The following is an 11,127-nucleotide window of genomic DNA, read 5'->3' as shown; positions in this document are numbered from 1 at the left end:
CAGGTAAATATGGAGTGCTGTATGATGTGCAATTGCAAAATGTGATGCCACGCTCACAACCTCAGTGGACTTGAACTGTGTTTACGCTCCTGTTTCGGTTTAGTACCATGCTCAGCAGGAAGTTTGTAGAGGGCAGAGTGTCCACTCCTTTTAAAATGATACAATGATATCTGTAGCATCTTTATAGGGTGAATGATGTTATCCCAAACCATCACTGATCTTCACGTCTCTGCCCAATCTCTTCTGACAGAAGAGATAGAGATCCACTAATTAGCACATTTGGCTATTGGGCAAAAAATATAGATGAAAAGGGTTTCAAATAATAGCCTCCATAGTGGTAACATCACTTGCCAGAGCAGCTGAATCAGGCATCCTTGAGTGGTTTCAAATATTTGTAATTCATCCAAGTGCCGTTTCTCTCTCACATTGATTTAATCCATTAGACACACATCATGATGTTTAAGTTAATGCAATTATTAACACCACCACCACAATTACTGATCATTAATCATCATCATCATCATCATCGTCATTGTCATCATCACCATTGTTCATCCTAGGTATGGTAATCTGTGCTGTTGTCTGAAGTCTGAGGTGTTGAAGGGCATTCTGTCTTTAGAGGAGGTCAGGGCAATGAAATAATGCACATAGCAAACTCTATTTGAAAATAGTGCAGCATTTAGGGCATGCTGTAATTACAGTGTGTTCAGTTTAGCCTGTGGAGACTTTGCTCTCGCACTGTCCTTGAGAAAGACAGTCCTGTTGTCTGAGTGAAGTTAGGGGGTTTCTCAGGGCTCCGTAAACTGTGTGAACTATAAAACATATAGGGCCATCTTGGAAACTGCTATCTATGTAAAGGGCAGACTCACTCAATTTAGAGAGGGCACAGTCACTTTGCGAAGGTCAGTCAGTCCAGTAATAAGTGATTGTTTGAGTTGTTTTGGGAGATCACTCCTGACTGAACTGATTCCAAAGGACACGCAGACTCTGGTCGCCAGTAGAAACAGACAGGGTTGTGGTCCAGACTAAAGGTTACTGTTTTATCCTGTGGAGAAAGAAAGGCCATCTTTCATTTCTCATTTAATGTGTGTGTGTGTATGTGTGTGTGGGTGGGTGGGTCGGTGTGTGTGTGTGTGCGCGTGCGTGCATCTTCTGTTCCAGAATGAGATGTCTGCCGATTCGAATAACATTACACCTATACTGATTAATAGCAAATATAACATATAATGGAATTTCTTAAATGACAGTGTGACAATGGATCTCTGTATTTTTGAAACTGAATTGAAGAATAAACTAGCTACATTTTTTCCTCTCTCCCTCTCTCTTTCAGAATTGATACATGAATACAGTATATAGGCTACTGGAATTCAACCTTACAACTATACAAGTGTATTGGTTTCTGTGAGCAAAAAGTTTGACTGTTCAAAGCCGTCACAGGAAAGGTTCTTGTACAGTATATACCCAGTACACAAACTGTAATGCTGTAATGTATATTGTAGTATATAGTGTTTTTCAAAATAGGGGGGTCCTGGAGAAGGTTCTAGTGAGTAGTTATTTTAACATTTTGTTTTAATTGCAACACTTTGAATCTGTATCTAAAAAACAAACAAAGAAAAAAAAAAACTAAAATACTGTTTTTGTCAGGGTTCATAGGACAAAATCAGTTCAGACGTTGGTCCAGGGATTAATAAAAGCTTAGAGGTCGACAGTCTGAAATAGTTTGAAAACCCCTGGTACAGGGTAAATTCAATACAAAGTCTCTGTAACAGTTAACTGGGAAAGACTGCATCTTTGTGTCCCCTTTTCATTTGACCCACCCTTTATACTGTATGTAGATGAATGAGTGTGCCACAGTGTGTTTGTCAGTGCTAGTGAGCATAAACTGGAGGCAATATTGGATTTCCTGCCTCTTTTCATGGTGATGAGATACAACCCATTTATCTGAATGAAATAATTGACCACAGTATAATTGCTGTTCTGCGTGGGTCCTGCACAATACCACTGCAGGGTTTTTTATACCAAAAAAAAAAAAAAAAAAACTGAGTCAGAGTGCTGGTCTTTCTCTCTCTGTGTGATCATAGCCTATAAATCCTCTAAACTAATGCTTCATTTGATGTATGTGGGAGAGGAGTTTACCTATTAATCAATGTGTGTCTCTGGAGGGTGCCCCAAACAGCATCTAGCATTGTGTTGCAAATCAAGAATAACAGCCAAGGAGGGGGCAAATAAGCCAACAATCTCCAAACACTGCTTTGTAAAGTATTATGCTGATTTATTTGCTGAGGTCATTGAAGTGACAGGAGTAGTGGGCATCACTTAATGACAAAGAAATACAACATGCAGTGTCTGAACTTATGTGAGATGAGCGACTGATTAAGCTATCAACAAGCTGCTAAACCCAACTGATGAGCTTGCTTAACCGTTAGCCATCCAATTAGGAGTCTCAGGCAAACAAAACACTGGGCGCAGAGACCAGACAGCAGCAAGCCATGAAATAAACCACCATTCATGAAGCCATAGCCAGGCACAGAAATCTGGTGCTTACTAAATGCAGGGAAAATTACCTGGGCTGGAGAGTCATACAGCACAGCATGTCTTTTTCACAGAGTGACATGTTTACCCATTCGCAGTCAGGCCTCAAGGGAGAAATGGCTATGTAGAGAGCAGGGAGGGGTGAAAAAAAAAGAAAGAAGAAAGACTGTGTAAAAAGTGACTAGAGAAATGAAGTGAGAGAGGAAGAATGATGAAGTGAAGGGAGTTGTAGGGCCAACATACAGGTCCATCTCCAGAATAATCCGTTCCCTTATCACCAGGGTTTGCATAGTGATATATCTAGCTTCCTACATCCCTCTCCCTCTGCCGCCATATGACCCTGTAGTAAGTCAGTGTAATAGCCATTACCCTGGGAGCCATGTGATTTAAAGACAAGACTTTAAACCTATGGATCTGAACAATATATCACTGCCTCCCCTCCTTGGCCCTCCCTCTTTATCGCTGTGCTTTGCTCTCGGTTGTTGTCTGTCTAAAGCAATTGTTCATTGTTGCTCGCCCGGTCTTTCTTTCTGTCTGGCTGTCTGTCTGTCTCTGTCCCTCTCTCTCCCCCCTCTCGCTCTCTGTCTCTCTCTCACACACATAGAAGCACACACACACTCTCAGACACCTCCTCTCCTCGCCCCTGAGGCCTGCACAGTAAGAGCTTAATGAAAAGGTACTTTACACTGGCTGCTGTGCACTGGGGAGACATCTTTAAATGTCACTGTTAATGGGAGGAATCAGCAGAGTGCAGGATGTTCTGAGTCTGTGTGTGAACATGTGTGTCCTAATGACAGTGTATGTTACCTTGGTTATAGTGGGGAATTACTGCTAAATGAGTTTTATCTTTTCTATTGTGTGCTTTATGTCTATGTGTGTGCTCCTGTGGTCTCTCTGTGTGTGTTATCACCTCTCACCGGTATATAGCAACAGTTCATGTGGTTGATTTATGGCTTCCAGGCCTCCCCTCTCTGTAACCTGGCTTGATTACAGAGTCTCACCGCAGCAATGGCCATGACCCCACTATGACCCCATAAATTAGTCCCACTGCATGATGGGAGCTTGCAAAGTCAGATGATGCTGATCTCCACTGGCTGATTGATTTAACCAGAACTATAATTTCAGCATATCATTTATTCTCCTCTAGTCTCCTTCCTGCAAATCAGGCCTCTCAGTGGCGCAATGTATCACAGCTCCAGCAAGCCTAGAGGACCATGGTGAGTGGGATTGATGTTTTTCCCAGGAACATTGCTGAGGGGATCTTTTTAATGGTTACGGCAATGGTTTACATGCTTGGTGGAAAGGTGTTAGAAAAATTAAGGTGCACCATGCTGATCTCTGTACTGCCTGTCCTGTTTACCTTATCGCCTCAGCATAATACAGTACAGCGCAGCTAAACGCTGGGCATTTCCTCATGCTCAGGTTTTTCACTGAGCCAAAGTAGACAGGGCCAAACTTTTGACCTTTTTCCAAACTTTACCCAGTCTGGGGCAGATATTTACAGAACCTCACAGAGAGAGGCATAACCGATGGAGAGAGAGGGATGAGTATCTAAGAGAGAGAGAGGGATGGGTGGTTAGCAAAGAAAGAGGTCATGAGCATCTGTTCTGTGTCTTCGCTGTAGGGGAGGCAAGCCTTACTTGAGTCAAAGCTGAATTTCATTAGCAGTTAGCAGCATCAGATATGCACAGTAGATTGTGACACAGTTCACAATGACAACATCTTTACATTTAACATGGTTCCAGGTAAAATTAATTTCTAGAGTTGCAACTGAAAACCAGCGTCTGGGGACGAGCTGAGGGGTTGCTCTTCTCCTTGTGATTGTCTCACTCAGTTGCAGATTAGTTTGCCAGGAGAGCTACAGATGTGTGCTGTGATCAGAAGTAGAGCAGGACACCACAGGGAGAGAGGGAGAGGTTTGCACGTGACTGGTAGACTGCAGAGTGTGTCTGCAAAGTCATCTGAGGTCGGCCAGTCGGCATGATGAGATAGATGACGCAGAGCAAGGGCTTGGGCCGAGTACAGCACAATGCCACACAGGCTCAGGCTCACACAGAAAGCATACCACCCTGCATACCAGATCAGATAGCTATTGAACCTTGGCTTTCTTTGCAAACAACACAACCACCCAGAGTGGAGCGAGCAAGGTGCTAAGCTAAATGCTAAACATATAACAAATTAGGCTGTTCCAAAACCAGAGGTGAAAGGCTTACAAAAATGCTGCGATAGTATATCTTGATTGATCTGATCTTGGCTATTTCAACAGCAGATCATTTTTGCTAGTACATGAAGACATGAATGAGAAAGAGACAGCAGAGAGTGGAGGAATTGGCATTGGCTGCTGCCATTAGCCCTGTGGGCTGTGGCTCAGCAGAGTGGCCCAGGCTGGGTGGTTCTGAGGCTCAGCATACTCCAGGCAGCAGAGGAGGGCATAGTGGAGGAGAGATGAGGCTGGGGAATTGGAGCACAGCTACGCTGGCCTCTCTCCAGCCCTGGCTGAGGCACAATCTGGGAACTAGTTGTATGTTGACGCCTGTGAACACCACTCCTACTGGATGAGAGGTGACTGGATCTCGGCACTGAGTGCAGCTCAGAATCTGTGCTATCCAGGACTTGACTTCACTCCCAGTTCTTCAAAGGCTGCACCACAGGCTTTTTTCCACTTTCCTGCTGGATCCAGGGGCAGACATATCCCCTTTCATCAGGACGTGCTTTTCTCTGACAGCGCAGATTAGTGAGAGGCGAATGCATTTAGAAATGCCAGGCTCATTTTCCCTGCTCACACACTGAGCCTTTACCATGCTTCGGTTTAATAAATTGCTCATTCAAGGCATTCTTTTGTGATCTGTGGCCTTGTTGAATTCAGCATATGAAAAATCCATGTCTGTTCACATAAGGGAGGAATGCAAAGTGTAAGTGGTAACAACAACCTTATGCAGGCACAGAGAAACTATCACTTCTGACTGCTTTGATCTGCCACCTGTCAGTTCTAATTCAATCGGATTAAATGTAAAGAGAGAAAAGACAGAGAGGGAAGGAGGAGTAGAGAAATAGTGAAAAACTAAGTGAGAGAGTGAGACACTGCCGGTGCATGGTTATGTTTGGTCAAGTTCATGCCCTCTGTCATTATGATGCAGAGGACTTCACGCACTGGCAGGTCCAGACCAGGCTGGTGCTCACAGCAGGGGCGCTGGGTGATGAAAGCTTCAGGCTTGGCCACAGTTCTCTCTGCTGGAGTGTAGGGCTTCAGTCTCAGCCATGGAGCTCCTGAAGATCCTGCCTTCTGCTGCTGTTTGCAGTGGTTAAAGCTAATGTCACCAGGGCCCTGCTTGTCCCATCTGGAGAGAAAGATGGAACAGGAGGAGGGCAGCTAGACAGGGAGTCTGTCTGGGGATGGGAAGTGGGGTGAATAATGGATGCTGCTGCTCTGGGAGAAATGAGGCCTGCTTCACTCGGGGGACACAGTGTACTATGTTTTGAAAGGATAAGCAGAGTTACCAGCGGTTAAGACAATGAAGACTTAGCCAGTCTGTGTGGCCTAGTGCCGATCACAACACTCCTGGAATAAAAGACCTCTTCAGAAGAGGACAAGCGTCTCTGGTCAGATGGATCAAAGATCTTTCAACAAATTATATCACTTTTGTACAGGAAAATACATTTCAGTTTGACACTTTACCATAGTGAAAATATTTTATTTTGAACATAATGGCTAGAAAATAGACAAATGAAGTGAAGTTTACATATATCACCCAAGAAAGAAGGGGAGAGGGAGTCTGTTGGGAGAGTGACCTAATTGCCACTGCTTTAGAGTATCTTTACAAAATACCACTAATTGTTTAAATTGTTTGTATTCATTCTCCTCCTCCAACTCTTTCTCCTTGTTGTCATCACTAACATAATCATCAGTGACATTTAAATCAACATAAATATGACATAAACAAAAGCACTGTGGCAAATGGATAACTGATTTAGTTTTCTGCTAATTGTCAATGGATAATTATGTTAATGTCATCTTTATATGATGTTGTAGCCTATACAGTGCACCGTCCTCCTTGGTGCATGCAGTGGCAAACCCTTTTCCAAGTTATATAATGCTAACTGAAATAGTGTAAAAAAAAAAAAGAAAAAAGAAAAAAAAGATAAATCCACTGTTTGAAGATCCCAGTCATCTCAACAGCCCTCTGGTCCTTTCCCAAAGAGAATAATCGTTCCCATTGCAAGAGAGACTGTAGAGGCTGGGAGAGCATCAGGATACAGACTCAGGCCATCAGTGATGTAACATCATGGTAAGAGGAGCAGAAGGTGTCTTACAGGCATGCGCACATCAAAACACAAACACACACACATACAGCCACACATACATATGCTATGCACACATTTGGCTATGTATACCATTAGTCATTATTTTGCTTTGTGATTAAGAAAGATATCATTTGAAGATACTCTATTAAAAGGTCATGATGCAATAACATGCAAAAATATAACTGAAATCTCTTATCAACACTGTTTTCAAAATTCAGTGTTACCAGAGAGTAATGTAAAGTTCTCTGCTTAAGTCCCAAGTCACATTAAATACCTTTGCAACAATCATAATAATGTATGTCTTAACTTCAGGGCAGATTTTATTCCTGCACAAACAAATCCCCTCCATCCTCGTATTTGTATTCTGTATGTTTTCTTGCCAGGGTAAAAGCTGTTTTTCCCGACAGGCACATCTCCTTTGAAGCTGGGGGCTGGGTGTACATGGAGAAACAGATTGCATTGTGGGAATATAGGCCGGGAAGCATCCTTGATGTGGGAATAGGATGCTTTCCTGGGAAAGGATGGTTGTGGTGATAACCTAGGGAGGGATTCCTGGAATGGTAATGGGGTGAGTCAATCGATCAGGGAGCGAAACCTGGTGGGGGGTGAGCAGCATTGTGGCGTCTCCGTAATCCCCTTCATTTCCTATGATCACTAGATGACAGTCTGCCCCCCCCCCCCCCCCCCCCCCCCCCCCCCCCTCCCAACACACACACACAAAGCTGCATAAGATGCAATAATACAAACATTGTATTCCAACTATTGTACATACTAAATGCATGAGCCATTTGCACACATAGGATCTGAGAACATAACAGACAGCTCAAACATGGACAACATACAAAGATGTGCAGAGTTAGAATTACATTTACACACAGACAAGCATGCATGCAACATACACACACAAAATTACGCACTTGCTCAGACACACAGACACAGACATACACATACATTCAACCATTCTCAGTCAAACTGCACTCGTTTCAGTTCCTGAGTGGAGGTAATGCATTTATGATGTGCGTCATTCGCACACACATACGGGCCTAAACACAGCTGCAAAATCACATTCTCTATATGCATAAGCACACACCATTTCTCTCTCATGTCAGGGACTCGACAACAGAAGTGGGCCTCCAGACTCCCTCGAGTATGTGCAGTGTGCAGGCTGTATTGCTTTTTGAACCAAATATGGTATTTTATGATGCATTTAGCAAACATATTCATATCATCAGAGGAAGGCAGATCCTTGCAGGCGGTCTTGAATGCACAGAGGTGTGATATGCAGCAGGCAGGAGGAAGTGGAGTGAGATGGAGAACATCTCACTGCCTCCATGAGAGTATCAGACCATAGCTAATGAGACCAACCCTAAATCACACTTCCCCTGTTACTCCCTGACATCCACTTTGGACAGCACGCTCAGGCTGAGGGAGTCGGCCCTGCTGACCAATCAGAGAAGCCTCTGTCAAACCTGGCTCCACCTCTCCACTTTTTCCTTTCTGCTTTTCTGACGTCAAGCAGATGAGAGCACAGAGTGAGATTAAGAGAGAGAGAGAGAATCAGAAGGAGAGGGTCAGCTGAGTGGGAGAAGAGAAGAGAGAGTGAGGGAGAGAGGCAGAGAGTGGGGGGAAAAGGAAAGGAATGCTAACTGATTGATATGTGCAAGAAATTAAGTGCAAACCAGCAAGAGCTGCAGAAAGAGTGAATGTGGAAAGCGAGAGAATGGAGAAAGCATTCAACCTAAAACTCACTGTAAAAAGGAGATGAGAAAGGGAAAAGAGATAAAGTGATAGTTCTCCTTAAAGAGGTCCATTTCCATTCTGACAGTGCGTAGGAGGTGTGAAGGTTGTGGACTTAACACAAATTGGCAGATGGCCATGTGCGCAGTTGAGTGATGTCACCCGCCTCTTCCCTCCCTCCTTCTTCTCCTCCCCCACCCATTGCTGGCAGGTCCAGTCCCTCCCTTGCTCCCTGCCTCCCTCCATCAGACAGATGCTGAAGGGTGGAGACAGAGACACACTGAGCTGACGAGGTAGTGAACATAAGGATGGGGAAGGATCTGTGACACACAAACCTAAGAAATGCTCTCAGAATATGGGTTATCAAAGAACTGGTGTTGGCAGCATGAACTTATATATAAGTTTTTTAAATCACTGACAATCCAGGATGTGGTGACATTTTCTATATTTAATTCAATCATTGAAAGGCTTAAAAGTAAAAAGACAGAGTAAGAAAAGGCACTGATCCCTCCTGTTGGCTATTTTTGATGAAGTGGCTGTTGTTGATAAAACATTTTTAAATAGACTGTTGCTCAATCTGAATGACACTTTTGGTTCCCTTTAAAAAACCAGACAGTACAACAACACAAAAATAGATATAAAGGGATAATGATGTTGAATGGCACTCTCATTGTCTGCAGTTGACTTCCTCAAAACTGAAATAGAAAAGAGGTAATGCCCTCACCAGTGCAAATTACCTTTGATTTAGCATGAGCCATCAGTACAATGAGATGATACTATCAATCCTGCACATGCACACACAAACCTATTTTAGAGCTCTCTCTCTCTCTCTCTCTCCCTCTCTCTCTCTCTCTCTCTCTCTCTATCCCCCCCCAGCATGGACGGTGGATGAATCATGTCTGCCAGCCCTTACTGTTACTGTGATGGCTCCAGATTGGATGGCTTGAAATTTGCATTCACCTCACAGACCGAGAAATACTCTCTCTCTCTCTCTCTCTCTCTCTCTCTCTCTCTCTCTCTCTCTCTCTCTCTCACACACACACACACACACACACACACACACACACTCTCTGTTTCACCTCTTTGTCCCTCTTTCTCTGACTTTATCTCTCTCTCTCTCACACACACACACACACACACACAAAAACACATCAGGTGGGAAAGCGTAGGGTGTGGTGTGAAACAGGGAACTCTCTGGTGTGCCAGACACACATATGTTGTTGATTGGCCACCTCTCAGGTGCTGCCACAAGTCAGGCATCCAGCATGGACCAATCAAATTGCAGATCTGGAAAAGGTGGTACGAGACTCTTGGCGGGGTCCCTATGTCCATATGTCTGCTAACAGCACAGGGTGAGAAAGACACACATATGTGTGAAAGATCCGTCCAAAGAATGCATAGGAAAACAACAGGTGGAAAACAACACCCAGGGATAAACAAACACACAGTTAGGGTCAAAGGCGGCTCATGAAAGTGAGCGACTTCCATGAAATACATACTAGACAATCCCTGCAGAAGAAGGACATCTAATCATATGAGGCATGATTACAGCATCTTGCAGTGACATAATATGCGAGAGCATTGAGTGATGAGCATACAAGCACCCCTAGCAACGGCACAACAGATGTTTGTCATAACACCATCCTTGGTTGCGATACCAGGGAGTGTTAAATCCAAAATTCAGGCCCTGGTGAAGTTTTAGTTTTCATGACTATCACAGGTGAAAAACAGACCGATGCAGGGGGGTCAAAAACATAATGCAAACTGAATTTCCTTTTGTGTGAGAGTCAGCCCTCATTTGGTGATAAAGCAGCAGGTATTGACATTATTTTTTTTTCCCTTGATTCAAGGCTAGGTGAGACCAGTAGCATCCATTAGTAGCTGGGTCCTTGAATTGCAGTTTAATGTGAAAAAAGCTTTTGGATAGAGTCTATTCATACCTCAATTGTTGGAGGGTTCGTTTGAGGGCAGAAAGGGGAATTTCTAAAGGTAAACCTCTGGCAGGAAATTGGGACTGTTGTGTCTGTTTAAGAGAACAAGGACAGCAATAAGTGGATCCAACGTGCACTATCCATGGTGCTGAACATCCTTATTTTTTCGTAGGCACACACACACACACACACACACACACACACACACACACACACACACATATATATATATATATATATATATATATATATATATATATATATATATATATATATATAAGTAAAGTAGCTGGATTTATCTAAGATTAGCACTTTTTCTCTCCACGGCAAATGATGTGATAAGCCGCCTTCCGCTCTGTGTTACACACGAATTAATCAGGTAATCATCTCTTGTCTTATCCCCACTATACAAGCCATTAACATTTAAGCAACACTCTCGTCTCTTTGGTAGCACTCCAAGCCATTCACGCTGACAGTGATTTAGTGGATTTGAGGACAAGGATAAATACTGTAATTTACTTTCACCACCCTAACCGCAAACCCCACCTCTCTCTCTCTCTCTCTCTCTCTCTCTCTCTCTCTCTCTCTCTCTCTCTCTCTCTCTCTCTCACACACACACACACAC

This window comes from Myripristis murdjan, chromosome 21, assembly GCF_902150065.1.
Source record: "Myripristis murdjan chromosome 21, fMyrMur1.1, whole genome shotgun sequence".
In the NCBI taxonomy this organism is placed as follows: domain Eukaryota; kingdom Metazoa; phylum Chordata; class Actinopteri; order Holocentriformes; family Holocentridae; genus Myripristis; species Myripristis murdjan.
The sequence above is the reverse complement of the archived record's forward strand: the minus strand, read 5'-3'. Positions refer to the sequence as shown.